We start from the raw sequence: 17,186 nt of genomic DNA, 5'->3' as shown, positions 1-17,186 counted from the left end.
CAGGGACGAAACCTTCTTTAAGGGGGGTGGACTTGTAATGCCCCAAATTATAAATTCGTACATTTATGGTTATCTAATATGTTACAAGTAAGTAATAACACTTATAACCTTAGTATATGAATGCTATGATGGAAATAATAAAAATATGACAAGATTATGTGTAGAAACAAGTATTATTAGAATGAGGATTAAAATTAGGAACTTTAACTAATGAAAATAAGTTTTTGGTCATTTAAAAGTAAGTGTTCATATACGAGGGATTGAATGTGTAAATTATGAACGTTAAATTATAAAACAATAAAACACACACCACACACATACTGTGTGCGTGTTTGGTGTTGCCCAGGAGAACAAGGGAGGAGGGGAAAACCTTTACCATCTTAAAATCCAACAATCAAAGGAAAGAATGGACGATAATCAATTGCATGTTCATCATTTTCTAACCATCTTAACATTCTAAACATAAGGTATGTTGAAATTTGCATTTTGGTGATCATGGATGAAATGGGTTTCAAGTAAATCCATGAATTTGTATGAAATTGATGTGAATGTGGGTTAGGAGCATCTTATGAAACATGAATTAAACTCAAATTTGATTGGATTGATAAGTGAAAGTGAAAACCCATTTAATCTAGGAATGATAGGAGGTGTAATGTGAAATTGGTGTAAATTAGTATAATGATTTTCGTATGATGATGTTCATAATGAGATGTTGTTAAGTGAAACTGATTTAAGATGAAGGTTGCATGAATTTTGAGTAAAATTGATGTTCTTGATGTCATTGACATGAACTAGCTAAGTTATGCAAATAATACTTGTCCACTATGCTTAATTAATAGTATGCACGCCAAGTGTTCGTTAAAATGCTTGAATGAGATGATCAAATGATTTTACAAAGTTAGATGGTTAGAATTGGGAATTTTGTTGCTTGTTAGTATGAACATGTTAAAAACGGAATGAAAAGAATGACATGAGTCTAAAGTATGTGATTTTGGATTGTAGGAATTAAGGAAAAAAGCTCAAGTCGTTCCGGATCGCAAACAAACAACGACAAAGGTAAGTTCTTTGCTTACAAAATATTACTAGTATGAAATTATGTAAAAAATGCTATTAGTCTATAGTCGAATGCAGTTTACTTGTAATGAGTTAGTGTAAGTCGAATGCATGATATGGATATGGGTTGAATGAGTAAGAAGGGATAATGTGCTAAGTTGAGAAATTCATGTTCGGATGAAGGTTTAAAAAGGGGTTTCTTGTAGTTCGACTAATATCTTGATGTTGTATGAATTATTTAGTTAAAATGTCTAATTGGTTGGTTGTATGTAGGTAAAGCTACTGATGCGTGTTAGTGTGTATATGCTTTAGGTATATATTTTAAGCCCTTTTTACACTTTTTTAGCCAAGTTTTAAATTTATAAAACACGATATTTACTAACACTAAACACACATATGGGCAAGTGCACCCATCGTGGACGTAGTATAGTGTTGGTAAGATACCGAGGTCGTCCAAGGACACAAGACCTTTTAGTACCGGTTTATCCTCAACGTCTAATCAAATCAAAATGTTAGAAAAAGGTTTTAAACTAAGAAAATAAAACTAACTAAAATGCTGTAAAATAAAATAAAAGTAAAAACAGATAGACAAGATGAATCATTTAGATCCGACTCATGTGCAGTGTAACCTTTGATTATTTTCGCACTTTTGCACTTGTTTAAGAGATTATCTTAGTTATTGTAGTAGGCCCCTCTTTTGAAGGCGACGTTACCCTCAACCCAGTAGTTTGAGTCTGCAAGGATACAATCCTAAAGGGTCAGGTTATTGAAAGATAATTAATTAATTTATTAATGCATAATGTGGTAGGCCCCTCTTTTGAAGGCGACGTTACCCTCAGCTAAGTAGTCTGAGTCAGCAGGGATACAGTCCTAAGTAGCTCGGTTAAAGTTTTAATAGTAGTTTAACTTATGAGGGGATCAAAGAGTTTGGACCCCCGCCATCCAATACCTTTTGGGCATTCCTACTAAATTTACCCATGTCCTTTGCAGGATCTATACACTGAACAATGGCAAGACTCTTACCAAACCGTTCCCTTAACCCCCGACCAGGTAGCCAACATACCTCCATATAGACCGTGGAGATATGAATGGTGAAAATCTTTTATTTTATATAGACAGTAAAATAATGCCAAGACACCATGGACAAACGATAAGGAAGAATCACCTTCAACATAAGAAACTAGTAATTAAAGTCATTAATACAAAACCAATTAAAAAGTGCAAAAGATTAAAAATAAAAAGTATTACACTAAACACTTGTCTTCACCAAGTGATGTAAGAGACTTAGGCAAACATGGCCTTTGATTGCCAAGAACTCTTACGATCAATTTTGGATCCCGAGACGACTCACACACTCTATGATGGACAATGGATGATGGTGGTGGATGATGGTGTTATAATGGTGGTGGGTGGCAGGTGAAGTGTGAGAGAGGTGGTGTGCCAAGGGATGAGTTGCAAGAGCTCCAAACACTTCTATTTATAGGCTGAACAGAAGCTCGGGCACGGCCCCGTGTCCGCTGGGCACGACCCCGTGTCCATCTGACCCTCTCTTCATTAATTGTAGTTCGCAATTACAATAAATGCGCCTGCAGGAAGTTGACCACGCCCCAGTGTCTGCGGGGTACGGCCCCGTGGTGGGCAACAGAAGCTTCTATGAGTTTGTCTTTTCTGCTGGCACTTGGGCACGGCCCCGTGCTCACTGAGCACGGGGCGTGTTCAGTCTTCTGTCTTCTTTGTTTTGCTTGGGAAGATGCTGTCGGGGGTTCGGGCATATCACTTTTGTTCCTTTTCTTGTATTTATGTTAGATTTTGCTGTCTTTTTGCTTCTTTTGTTATTTTGAGCTCATTTAATCTTGAAAATACAAAAGGAAGACAAAAGCACACTTTTTCCAACATTAGAACTAAAAAAGGGTTAGTTTTAAGCCACAATTGATGTAATTTATATGTTGCATTTTGTGCACATCAAATACCCCCACACTTGAATCTTTGCTTGTCCTCAAGCAAAACTCTTTATAATGTGGCTTTATTCACTCCCAAATGGAATGGGTAGAAGAGAAGGTTTTTGGGCTTGTCATAGAGTGTCGGGATTTCCAAGATCATTTAGGTTTTATTTTTATTTATTTACAATCCTATTTGTCATGATTTATTAAAAACATTTCATAAAATAAATTGTTTATTAGGGCATAACATACCTCTTTAAAATTCCATTTATATACAAGTTCACATACCTCACGGGGAATCACTCAACACTCGGCCGCAGGTGTATTTTTAGGGAATCACTCAAGAGCGGCTTGGAACTTACTTCTACCATAAGCTTGCCAAGCAATCAATCCTCCTCCTTTTTAACTACATACCTTTGTAAATATCAAGAGGACTTTTTGGGTGAAGGGTTAGGCTTGGGCTAAAGGTGGGTGGTTGGGTTAGTGGTTAGTAAAAGGGCGAAAAGCGTAACAAACGTCGGTTTTTGAAAGACTTTTTACTTTTCACATTTTTATTTTATTTTGATGAACCAATTGTTTCAAGCAGAGTTATTTTTGATGAACTTGTTTGTTTGTTTGGTTTCATCAATATATATATATATATATATATATATATATAATTTTTTTGGAAGAGTCATTAGAAAACCGAACGTTGTTACTAAAAGAAAGGTTTAAAAATAAAAAGGTTTAGGTGGGTAAAAAGGGTGATTGTTTTGCGTTAAGAAATGAAAAGGTTTAGGCTCAAAGGGGTTAACTAGGGGGATTTTGGGTAGGTGGTAAAAAAATGAAAAATAATGGTGTAGAAAGAAAAAGGGTTAGTCCTAATGCCTCCATCATTTACTTACTCGGGTTTAAGTTGGTAAGGACCGGGAATGTATTGTTGTGTCAAGTTCTAGAGTCGTACGAACCAAGCGGCTATTCACACAAGAAACGAAAAATGAGCATTTAGTGTAAAGATATGTATTTGTATGCTCGATAAAGGCTCAAAACTCACTTTTGTGGGAAAGGGTTTTTTATGTGATCAAGTATATATAATCAAATTTTAACTAAGTTTGTCATGCCTTTTCATAATTTTCTTATGTTGGTTCTTTTTATCACGACGCTATCGGTTGTAAATTTTAAAAAAATATAACCTTGTTAGAACTTGAATTTCCAACTTAAACTTAGATAAGTAAAAAAAAATGAAAATTTTTGAAAAAAATTTAGGGTGATTAGCGGTTCCAATAGAGTTTTGTGTAAGGCTTGTTATTAGGACTTGCAAGATTCAAGGTTTTAGCATCCCCCCACACTTAAATTACACATTGTCCTCAATGTGTCCAAAAAATAAGTTTTTAGGTTGACTGAATGTGTAAAATTGTGTTAAAAGCAAAATTTTGTGTCAGTGGCATCCTGGACACGGCCCCGTGTCGGTTGGACACGACCCCGTGTTTAACTGCCAGTAATGAAAACTTACAGAAGATGGACACGTGGGCGTGTTAGCTGGGCACGACCCCGTGTCTGGCAAAAAATCTGCAGAAATTAAACAAACAGCAGGTCTGGGAGGTGGGCATGGGGGCGTGTTGGCCGGACACGACCCCGTGTGGACAGTCTGCACGGCTGAAAAACCAGTTTCTTTCTCTAGTTTTCCTGTCCTGGCTTTAGTAGTACTAATGTTTAGCACTCTAAGCCTCGTTTATACCTGTTTTATCAGTAAATACCACACCAAACAATACCAAATGTCCTAAATTACCAAGTTAAACATCCAAACCATCAAGTTAACAACAAAAGCGGAAAATAAAAGTAAGTTAGGAAAAGTAAATTGTTCAACACTTCGGCACGCAGGCCGGAAACAGTTCGATAGAAAGGGAATTTAACCTGTAGGATCACCAACCAGCCGCTCCTACTCCTGCTCCACCCGCCTAGTCCATGTCTTCATCACTGTCATCACCTCCTTCCCCATGCCCCGCCATATACTCCCGGATGCTTCCATTGTCATCTTGGATATCGGTGATGTTCCTTTCAATGGCTCCGATCCGGTGGTATGTGTTGTTGGCGAGGTTGTAGGTGTTCCTGGTGCACATAAGGTTTTCCTGTAAAAGATCATGTAAACTCTGAAAGTTAGGAAAACCACCACCTTGTGAGGAGGACTGGCCCGGTTCACCGTGGGGTTGGTACTGGTATTGGGGAGGTGGAGCGTGAAGGACTAGCGCCTCTTGCGGGTTCCATGCATGACCTTGCATCCTCTGAAAGCTTACCGACCCGTCTTCCGCCTCATAGATTAGGTTCATGGAGCGACAAATGTGTATATCAACCCGTCCTGACCATGGGCTCATTTCAAAAGACCTCGTTATGCGCGTGAAGTGCTTGAAGAGGTGGTACACCCATCCCCTGTAGAAAATAGGGGTTGGTGCATGAGCAAGCCGGTTCAGATGCATGTTCCGGACTAGGAGGAATGGAACATCGAGGGGTCTTCGGGTGTGAATGCAGTGGAGGACTACCAAATCTCTCAACCCAACAACGCCGCTGCTGTCATGCCTCTGACTAAGAGAGTAAGCAAGGAGCCTATGAATGTAGCGGTAGAGCGGATCCCTTAGCTTAGTGCTCTTAGTACTGCTCGGATTGTAGAACCCATCACCAATCTGAGCCCATGCGGCTTGGCGTTCATTTTCATCCAACTCTCGCATTCCCCCGGTGTTTTCTTCACTTCCCGAATCCTCCTCCGTATACAGCCCCACTATTGTCCCGAATTGCGCCATAGAGATCGAGTACCTAGTTCCACCACACCGAAATGCAACACCCTCATTGTCGAAAGGGTCGCATCTTGAGTTAAAAGTGAAGGTGTTGTAGAACTCCATGGTGCGCTCGTGTACCGATCGAAGTCGAGTGGTTAGGGCAACCCTTAGTGGGCCGGTAACGAGGTTGTTGAACCGGTCAAGTTGGTTCACCATGGCTAAGAGGTCCGTGCCTGCTTGCCTTGGGTATTCTTCAGGTCTTGTTTGAAGTGTGTCACATCTGGCTCTAGCATCGAGCTCATTTGCGTTGAATCTTGTGAACTTCTTCGACATCTGAAAGAATACACCAAAAGTTAGCACGAAACAGTGAGATTTTCGGAAGAAACTGCAAATAGTGAGCTGGACACGGCCCCGTGCTCAGTGGGCACGACCCCATGTCCAGGCGTCTGTTACTCAAAAATTGCATTTTTCGACCCGGTCCCGAAAATCTGAAAATTTCTGGCCAAGTAGGTGCGGTTTCCCCCGAAAATTAAACCCCAAGTGCCGTTTTTCCCAAAACAAACCATTTACCCTTTCAATTTCATCTTTTTCGGTTCAAAAACAAGGGTTTGGGGTTTTCATGAGAAATCGGCCAAATCTATTAACAATAAAAGTGTATTTACTTCCCATTACACTAATCTAAACTAATGCTAACAGATTATTGCAAAAATTTGAGGTCTGATCCGGATGAACTTTAAGAACCCTAGATTTTTCCCAAAATTTTTGATGTTTTAACTACATGCAAGTAACTAATCTAACTACTAATGATGATAGAATCATACCTTAATGTTGTTAGAATGAGAGGAGACGTCGAAAATCTGTGGAAAATCGCCTGGACCAGAGCGTTTTTCGGGGAAACGGGGCGTGTGGAATGGTGTCACTGATAAGAAAAGAGGGTTTTATCCCGACAGTTGCGCGGACACGGCCCCGTGCCGAGCAAAGTTTTTAAATTTTTTTTAGTGCTCGTGTGAGTGCCCTGTTTTCCCAAAAACTTGGTTAAAAGACTTACCGAATTCGATGTTTACCCACTTGTTCGTAACATACCAGGTATGATGTGGATGCCTCTATTCGTCGACCGTTTGAAGCGAGATCTCTTCCTCTTCACCCTCAATGGATCTTCGATAGAGTTTCAGCCGTTGGCCATTGACTTTGAATGGAATTCCATTTCGAGATTTAATTTATACTGCACCGTGAGGAAAAATATGGGTGATGGAAAAAGGTCCTAACCACCTAGATTTTAGTTTACCCGGAAATAATCGAAGTCGTGAATTAAACAATAGAACGAGATCTCCTACTCGAAATTCATTAGGTTTAATGTATCTGTCGTGTAAATTTTTCATTCTTTCCTTATAAATTTTCGAGTTAGAGTATGCATAATTCCTTAATTCATCTAATTCATCTATTTGACAAAATCGATTTTTGCTTGCAACTTCTAAATCCAAGTTTACATTTTTTATTGCCCAGTAGGCCTTGTGGGCTATTTCTACTGGCAAATGACAACTTTTTCCATAGACGAGCTTATATGGGGCTGTGCCTATAGTGGTTTTATAAGCAGTTCGAAAAGCCCATAAAGCATCATCTAATTTATCGGCCCATTCCTTTTTATTTAAACCTACGGTTTTTTCAAGTATTCGTTTTAAACCTCTATTAGTCACTTTGGCTTGTCCGTTTGTTTGAGGGTGATATGCTGTTGAGACCCGGTGATAGACCCCATATCTTGTTAAGATTTTTTCGAGTTGATGGTTACAAAAATGGGTACCTCTATCACTTATTAATGCCTTAGGTGTTCCAAAACGAGAGAATATTTTTTTTTCCAGAAATCTTACCACTACTTTTCCATCATTTGTTGGAAGTGCCTCGGCCTCGGCCCATTTAGACAGGTAATCGACTGCCACAAGTATATATTTGTTTCCTTTTGACGGTGGGAAAGGTCCCATGAAATCGAGTCCCCACACATCAAAAATTTCACAAACGAGAATGCCATTTTGTGGCATTTCGTTTTTGGAAGAAATATTACCTGATCTTTGGCAAGCATCACATGTCTTGACAAGACTTTGTGCATCTTTATAAATGGTTGGCCAATAAAATCCTGAATCAAATACCTTTCGTGCAGTACTAGCGGCACCATGATGTCCTCCATATGGACCTTCATGACAATGGCGGAGAATTCTTCGTGCTTCGCTGCCATGTATGCACCTTCGGATGAGCTGGTCGGCACATATTTTGAAAAGATAAGGGTCTTCCCAAAAGTAATGCTTTATATCAGCAAATAATTTCTTTCTTTGGTGATGTGGCCATCCTTTGGTGACTACACCGCTAGCTAAGTAGTTAGCGTAGTCGGCATACCATGGTTCTTGTCTACATTCCGCCATTTCCAGGGACTCTGTTGGAAATTTTTCGTTGATTTGCTCGTCCCTGGTTGCCTCCAAAGCTAGGTCTTCTAGGTTCGAAAGATGATCTGCTGCTGTGTTTTCTGCCCCTCTTTTGTCTTTGATTTCAATATCAAATTCTTGGAGGAGTAGAATCCACCTGATCAAACGGGGTTTTGCATCTTGTTTCTTGAAGAGGTATCGGATAGCTGCATGATCTGTATAGACTACAGTTTTAGAAAGAACAAGGTAAGAATGAAATTTATCAAAAGCAAATACCACAGCTAGTAATTCTTTTTCAGTGGTTGTGTAATTCTCTTGTGCATCATTAAGTGTTTTACTAGCATAATAAATCAGGTGGAAATGCTTTTCTTTTCTTTGTCCCAAGACTGCTCCAACGGCAAAGTCACTTGCATCACACATGATTTCAAAAGGTAATTTCCAATCGGGCGCTATCATGATAGGTGCATTGACTAGCATTTCCTTGAGGGTTAGAAATGCTTGATTGCAATCCTTGTCGAAGATGAAAGGCGCATCTTTTTCAAGTAATTTTGTTAGAGGTCTTGAAATTTTCGAAAAGTCTTTGATAAACCGTCTATAAAATCCGGCATGTCCTAAGAAACTTCTGATTGCTCTAACGGAGGAGGGTGGAGGTAATCGAGAAATTGTGTCTATTTTTGCTCGATCAACTTCCATTCCTTCGCTCGAGATCTTGTGACCGAGTACTATTCCCTCTGTTACCATGAAATGGCATTTTTCCCAGTTAAGGGCGAGGTTAGTTTCTCACATCGGGATAGCATTCGTTCGAGGTTATCGAGGCATTGGTCGTATGAATCTCCAACGATAGAAAAGTCGTCCATGAAGACTTCCATTGTCTTTTCTATCATATCATGGAAAATGGCCACCATGCAACGTTGGAATGTTGCAGGGGCATTACATAGACCGAATGGCATACGTCGATAAACAAAAGTTCCGTAGGGGCATGTGAAAGTTGTCTTTTCTTGGTCTTCAGGTGCTATTGGAATTTGAAAGTAACCTGAAAAACCATCCAAGAAACAGTAAAATTTATGACCGGATAGTCGTTCTAACATTTGATCAATGAAGGGCAAAGGAAAGTGGTCTTTCCTTGTTGCTTCATTTAATCGTCTATAGTCTATGCATACTCTCCATCCTGTGACGGTTCTTGTTGGTATTAATTCATTCTTTTCATTAGTTATTACCGTCATACCTCCTTTCTTTGGGACTACTTGGACATGACTCACCCATGGACTATCGGAGATAGGATAAATAAGTCTGGCGTCAAGTAGTTTGATGACCTCATTTTTAACCACTTCTTGGACATTTGGATTTACTCTCCTTTGTGGTTGTATTACCGGTTTGTAGTCATCGTTCATCAGAATTTTGTGCGTGCACATTGAAGGGCTTATTCCTTTTATATCTACAAGCTTCCAAGCGATCGCATTTTTATGTTTTTTCAAAAGTCTAATTAATTTTTCTTTTTCTACACTATTAAATTTAGACGAAATAATTACAGGTGAATTACCATCTTTGTCTAGAAAAGCATATTCCAAACCTTTTGGAAGTTCTTTGAGCTCAAGGGCCGGGTCTTGAGGAGACTCCTTATTTTGGGGCTCATCTAGATCAAGAACTTTAAAGGTTTGTTCTATGGCGACATCTTCTTCAACAAAGTGGTCAATCTTTTCACTTATATCGGGTGGTTCATCTTCATCTTCAATTAGGGGGTCATTGTTGCCAAAAGGATATTTCATTGAACGCTCAATATCTATGCTTCTTTTGAATGCCCCTAATTGAAGAGGTAGATTATTAAATTTCCGGTTTTTCAAAGCTTCGTGGGTTTTACAAAAGGTCTTCCCAACACTAGAGGAGCGTCATCGAGGATGACAAAATTGGTTGGAATAACCATTTGATTTGTTTGAACCAAGACGTCCTCAACTACACCGATTGATTTTATTACTCTCCGATTGGATAGAAAAATGGGTATTTGAAATGGAGCAAAATCACTAATACTTAATTTTTCGAAAATGTAATTACGCATTATGTTAACACAAAGATCCTTATCAATGGTGACGTTACTAATAAATGAATTTTGAAAAAAACATGGAACCGGTGTAATGTTAATTTCAAAAGGGTCTTCTTTTATTAGCGAAGTTTGATCATTAGTTAACTTAACACTTACCATTTCTTCAATTTTAGTGTTAGTGTTTAAATCTTTTAAAAACTTAGCATGAGTTGGTACTAAACAATGATTTTCGAAAGAAGGTGACAAGAGATTAATTTCTTTAAAATTAGACTCTTCTTGAATTTCAACGTTATCGGCCTCACCTTTTTCGTTGTTTAGCTCATGTGTCGGTTTTTCACTTATTTGTTCTTCCATTTTTAACTCTTCAACTATCGTTTTTTTATTTAATTCTTCTCTTGCGCGGGACTCCTCTTCCCTTGCGCGAGATTCATTTATGCACCGTTCGATAGTTTTAATGTGTTCTAATATCCTATCGGTCACTTCGGTGATAGAGAAAGGATCGGGATCCTCAAAGCTTGAATCCGGTTGTTCGATCCTTGGTTCTACATAGTACTCATATGAAGTAGATGGTTCATACCATTGTTCTTCATTGTAAGCATATGGTGGATAAGGGTCGTAATTTTGTTCTTCATAGTACTCATATGAGGTGGGTTGTTCACTCCATGGTTCCTCATAATAAGTATATGAAGGTGGTCGTTCATATCTTGATTCCTCAAGGTATGAGTATGAAGGTTCATACCTTGGTTCATCAAAATATGAGTATGAGGGGGATGGTTCATACCTTTGGTCTTTATAGGATGTGTATGAAGTCGATGGCTCGTACCTGGGCTCCTCATAATAGTTGCATGAAGTGGATGGTTGAAATAAGTTACAATATTGTACCGGGTGCGGGTTACCACAATTAGTGCAATAGTCTCTCATGTAATCATCCTCCTCATAGGTGTAGTTGTAGCCTCCTGAGTATTGATCCATAGGGATCACTCAACAGACCACAACTGAGTCTCAGGACCAGAAAACAAGAATAAAGACGGAAACAGAGGCTGGACACGGCCCCGTGTTCAGTGGACACGGCCCCGTGTTCAAGGTCTATATCTGGGCATTTTAATAAAAGTTACTGGTCTCGTTGAGCACGGGGGCGTGTTCAGTGAGCACGACCCCGTGTTCAGACTCTGTATCTGGGTGTTTAATGAAAAATATGCAGCACGGCCCCGTGTTCAGTGAACACGGCCCCGTGTTCAAGCTACTGTAAATGCAAACTAAACTAAAATGCAGAAAAATGTGCGCGCGTTTTGAAAAAGTTTTTGAAAAACAGATTAGGCCGTCGATTTTAAGCTTTCTTAAAATCCTTGTGTCCCTGGCAACGGCGCTAAAAACTTGATGCGTGTTAGTGTGTATATGTTTTAGGTATATATTTTAAGCCCTTTTTACACTTTTTTTAGCCAAGTTTCAAATTTATAAAACACGATATTTACTAACACTAAACACACATATGGGCAAGTGCACCCATCGTGGACGTAGTATAGTGTTGGTAAGATACCGAGGTCGTCCAAGGACCCAAGAGCTTTTAGTACCGGTTTATCCCCAACTTCTAACCAAATCAAAATGTTAGAAAAAGGTTTTAAACTAAGAAAATAAAACTAACTAAAATGCTGAAAAATAAAATAAAAGTAAAAACAGATAGACAAGATGAATCACTTGGATCCGACTCGTGTGTAGTGTAACCTTTGATTATTTTCGCACTTTTGCACTTGTTTAAGAGATTATCTTAGTTATTGTAGTAGGCCCCTCTTTTGAAGGCAACGCTACCCTCAACCCAGTAGTTTGAGTCTGCAAGGATACAATCCTAAAGGGTCGGATTATTGAAAGATAATTAATTAAGTTATTAATGCATAATGTGGTAGGCCCCTCTTTTGAAGGCGACGTTACCCTCAGCTAAGTAGTCTGAGGCAGCAGGGATACAGTCCTAAGTAGCTGGGTTAAAGTTTTAATAGTAGTTTAACTTATGAGGCGATCAAAGAGTTTGGAACCCCGCCATCCAATACCTTTTGGGCATTGAAGGAGGTCCTACTAAATTTGACCCAGGTCCTTTGCAGGATCCATACACTGAACAATGGCAAGACTCTTACCAAACCGTTCCCTTAACCCCCGACCAGGTAGCCAACATACCTCCATATAGACCGTGGAGATATGAATGGTGAAAATCTTTTATTTTATATAGACAGTAAAATAATGCCAAGACACCACGGACAAACGATAAGGAAGAATCACCTTCAACATAAGAAACTAGTAATTAAAGTCATTAATACAAAACCAATTAAAAAGTGCAAAGGATTAAAAATAAAAAGTATTACACTAAACACTTGTCTTCATCAAGTGATGTAAGAGACTTAGGCAAACATGGCCTTTGATTGTCATGAACTCTTACGATCAATCTTGGATCCCGAGACGACTCACACACTCTATGATGGACAATGGATGATGGTGGTGGATGATGGTGTTATAATGGTGGTGGGTGGTGGGTGAAGTGTGAGAGAGGTGGTGTGCCAAGTGTGAGAGGCTGAACAGAAGCTCGGGCACGGCCCCGTGTCCGCTGGGCACGACCCCGTGTCCATCTGACTCTCTCTCTCTTCATTAATTGTAATTCGCAATTACAATAAATGTGCCTGCAGGAAGTTGACCACGCCCCCGTGTCCGCTGGGCACGGCCCCGTGGTGGGCAACAGAAGCTTCTATGAGTTTGTCTTTTCTGCTGGCACTTGGGCACGGCCCCGTGCTCACTGAGCACGGGGCGTGTTCAGTCTTCTGTCTTCTTTGTTTTGCTTGGGAAGATGCTGTCGGGGGGTCGGGCATATCGCTTTTGTTCCTTTTCTTGTATTTATATTAGATTTTGCTGTCTTTTTGCTTCTTTTGTTATTTTGAGCTCATTTAATCCTAAAAATACAAAAGGAAGACAAAAGCACACTTTTTCCAACATTAGAACTAAAAAAGTGTTAGTTTTAAGCCACAATTGATGTAATTTATATGTTGCATTTTGTGCACATCAGCTACTTGAAGGATGGCACTACTTGGACCGAACACACTTATGATGCACGCTTCCACAAAGATCTTAGTTACGGGTCAATCTTTTGTTAAATGATGTCTTTTATTAAAAACGGGTCTTTTGTAAGTAATTAACCCGGTAATTGTAGAATGTTAAACTAGTAGTTAAAGACTATGTAGTTGGTTATGAACTTTTGGGTTGTGGAAATCTTTTGTAACCACTTTGTTAGCTTTAATGATGTAAATACAAAAAAAATTTACTTATGAATTATTCGACCCGTTTAGTATTTTGTCAAACGAAGCCCGTTGCTATCTTTTTAAAAGTTTAGACCTTACAAGTTGGTATCAGAGACTAGGTTTGAGAGATTCGAGCAAGATATGGTGCTCGGACTCAAACCAAAAGCTCTTGTGAAAGTGTGTTCTTTCCAAAGCGCCACGCAAGTAAGTTATTTAATGTTTTGAGCTATGACTTTGATGGGAAACGGGAAGGGATTACGGTTAATTTACAAAAAATGATTTGGTTGAGGTGTTGAGGGATGTTACGGGGGACTTCGGGACTCCCCAGGGCCGTTTCGGGTTGAGAAAGGGCCTGGAAATGAAGATATTGAGCTGAACAGCATCAGCAAAACGGAGAGACCGTCGGCAACGGCCCCTTGTGGCGTCGGCGACGGCACCCCTTAACCCGACGCCTTATATTTCTGTCTACGGACATTAGGCAGCGACGCAACTTTTGAGGGACCGTCGGCAACGCACCCATGTGCCGTCGGTGATGGCATCTCCTTGTCTGATTTTTCTGATTTGCTTGTTTGTTATGTGAGACTCTTTAATTCAGTTCTAGCATTCGTTTAAATGCTAGGAACACCCTAAATTGATTATGAAAGGAACACCTTACAGTACGCGATGTCATTTATGTTTCGGATCTAAGGCAGTGGTTGTTTGATGAAACACGTGCGATACCTTTACTGGAGGAATTTATCGAACACATGGACCGGGAAGTCAAGGTTCGTTAACCTAGTCGAATTCCAATCGTGAGTGTTAGTGGGAACTCAAGACATGGACCGGAGTTCACGTGGAAACGCCGTGATCAGATGAAGCTCTGGTATCTTCAATTATTCAAACAGTTGTTTCAATCTTGGACGTACATTGACGAATTTCGGGACGAAATTCCTCTTCAAGTTGGGGATGATGTGGCACCTGGTGAAAATATACAGCAATCTTGATTTATCACTTCACCTCTCTGTGCTTACTTGTTAAATTTCGGGACGAAATTTCTTTCAAGTTGGGGATGATGTGACAACCCGAACTTTCAAGGTCGGTGTCGTTTAATTTTTGTGATCTTAACTTCTCGTTATTCATCTCTCTTTCTTGTGCATAACATTTTGGGATTGGTATTCTACGTGTTTGGGCCGCCTACATCACAAGTATGTTTAACGTACACAGGTTACGTTAGGGCCGAGTCTTATAGTGTACACATGTTTGGGCATAGGCACTTTATATTGGGCTGGTCATTGTAAGTCCTTGTGCACACACACACGAAGCCCAACTGGAACGCATATGTACACAGAAATTGTAATTGGGCCTGGTAGAGCCCAAGTGGGGCTTTGTGTTGGGGCCGGCTTTCAAACCTAGCTTATATACACGCATGTAGTCACGTAACTAGATAACATGAGCATATGCAAACCCTAAACACCCCCTTCCTCGTTCATTGAAGCCGACGGTATCTCTCATCTGTTCGAAGTTGTTTTCTCCTTAAATTGGTTCCGTGTCTAGCAACAGTGAGTATTCGGTTAGTATGTTTTGACTTATACTATTTCTTGACTGATCGTTCCCATTTACATGCAATATGTATTAGTAACATCTTGGCTAGATAACTTCTATTTGTGTTAGTGCATAATCATGACAACAAGCATAGACGGTTAGGAGGTTACATGACTTAGGGCATTGGCAAATTATAATATGATGCATAATGAATCATCAGTGATATTGTTAAGATACATAGGGATGAAGTTTGTTTGATTGAATCATGTTAAAAAATAAGTGGTATTGTATGTTGATCATGATCTCAAAATTGTTGTAATATTGTTAATTTGGAATAGGATGGAATATTGTTAAGAAGTCGCTGAACGTATGGAAGGCACATCATGTGGTAATTGTTATACATTTAAGGGAATGTGGTTGCACAGTCCACCCATGCTGGGTATCACTCGAACATAATGGGCTGATGGTGATGTGTGACGGGCTGGGCCTCACACAACATCAAAACTGGGCCGGTCAGGTTTGGGGTAGAAAGAAACAGTCTGTAATGGATATGAATGGTCGGTTAAGTTACATATTATGTATTAAAGTTTGCTGAATTGTGAGAATGCATTTTGTTTGATTGAATATAGGATTGGGCCTGATATATTAGGGTACATATCATAAATTAGTACACCTCCATTCTGGGCCGTCTTATATTAGGCCACAACCACTGTAAGTACTCAAAGGAGGAGCATAGGTTGTTGGACTAAATCACATAATTGGGCCACATGACTAACACTAGTTACTTAATGAACTGGGCTGCGTAGTGTATATGGGCCGAAGGGTTATAACAAATAAACTAATTGAAACTGGGTTGCACGGTTAATGATTGTTCAGGTTGGGTCACACCTTGTCTGCGTCGCACGGGGCTGGGAAATACTTTTAGGAGCATATTAAATGTGTGTAGTTATGTTGTTTTTTGACTTTGGGCCGATCCAGAATGGGGAGCACTAAGGGTATGATTATGTAGGGTGTACACAAGAACTATTTTATTATGTGTTCATGAAATGTGTTGATTAATTGTGTACTATTGATTGAATTATAACGGGGTATTTTATGATACGTTATTGGGTAGTATGAATGAAAGAGGTGTGATTAATATGCTAGTACGTGACCCCAAACGGTAATTGTAAATGTGATGTGCAATAAATATGCTTGATATGAACAATGAGTACGTAGATTATTTATACGTGAAAGGTGTGGTACATGTGTATGTGGAACTGACTGTAATCGGTAACCATTTTAGGACGTGTTTGACCAACTAATAAACAAGTACTTAATCTTACCGAGCAAACCATAGGTGAGTTCATCTCTCTTGAGCATGCGTCCCGGTGGTTGGGACAGTCAGTGGGTATCCCGGGAGGGATAAGTCTTTTGGGTAAAAACGGGAATGTTGGATAATATACTCTTCCTATCACCTTTAAAGTCCCTCTGTGTTGTTTGGTTACCGGGGAGGTAACATGGTATTAGTTAGTAGCGCTACTTAGGTTTGGCAACCTCACCCCGTTCCTGGGAGGACGGGTGTTGAACTAATGACCTAGTCATGACCAATGCTTTGATAGGAGCATTAGAGAAAGGGCAAAATAATCAGAAGCCGTCTTGTATCGGGGTATTATCAACATTTTTTTTCAGAAATGCAATCATTGAACTTAATAAAACATCTGGTAACCAACGTTTTTGTAAAACTATGAACTCGCCAGCCTTGTCTGATACACTTGTTGCATGCTCACAGGTTGTTAGATTATATGGATTTGGAACTTGCTGTCTGAAGTAGCTGGAGTGGTCATGGGTCGTGCTAATAGGATACGAGCGGTGGGTTTATTGGTTACATACATTTAATTTGAAACAGTTAAACTATGATTTCTTTTATTTGCTTCCGCTGGACATGTTGGTTTTCATTTAAACTTATTGACGGTACTTTTCAGTAATAATTGATGATTTTATTTAATAACTTATGATTGGTTCAATATGATTAGTGGCTCGTTATTGGTTTGTCACACGCCTAGTAGGGTTTTCCATGGGTGGTATTTTTGGGGTGTGACAGATACTGAGGGTTTACTTCCTTCCAGAATCTCATAAGGAGTTTTCATATGACGTTTATTGACTAAAGCATGATTCTGGACGTAACAAGCCGTGCTAATTGCCTCAGCCTAAAAGAA

At 39.6% G+C, this 17,186-nt stretch overlaps 1 long non-coding RNA gene across 1 annotated transcript; it reads left to right on the top strand.

Moving 5' to 3' along the window:
- Positions 1–336: 336 nt before the first annotated feature.
- Positions 337–16,936, top strand: LOC110883576. The gene is made up of 3 exons (XR_002560513.2): positions 337–467; positions 1,003–1,056; positions 16,760–16,936. It is a non-coding gene; the product is annotated as an uncharacterized LOC110883576 (long non-coding RNA).
- The last annotated feature ends 250 nt before the right edge of the window (positions 16,937–17,186 follow it).

The sequence above is a fragment of the Helianthus annuus genome, chromosome 7 (genome assembly GCF_002127325.2).
Source record: "Helianthus annuus cultivar XRQ/B chromosome 7, HanXRQr2.0-SUNRISE, whole genome shotgun sequence".
Lineage (NCBI taxonomy): Eukaryota > Viridiplantae > Streptophyta > Magnoliopsida > Asterales > Asteraceae > Helianthus > Helianthus annuus.
Note: the sequence above shows the minus strand (reverse complement) of the source record. Positions and strands in the feature narration are given on the sequence as shown.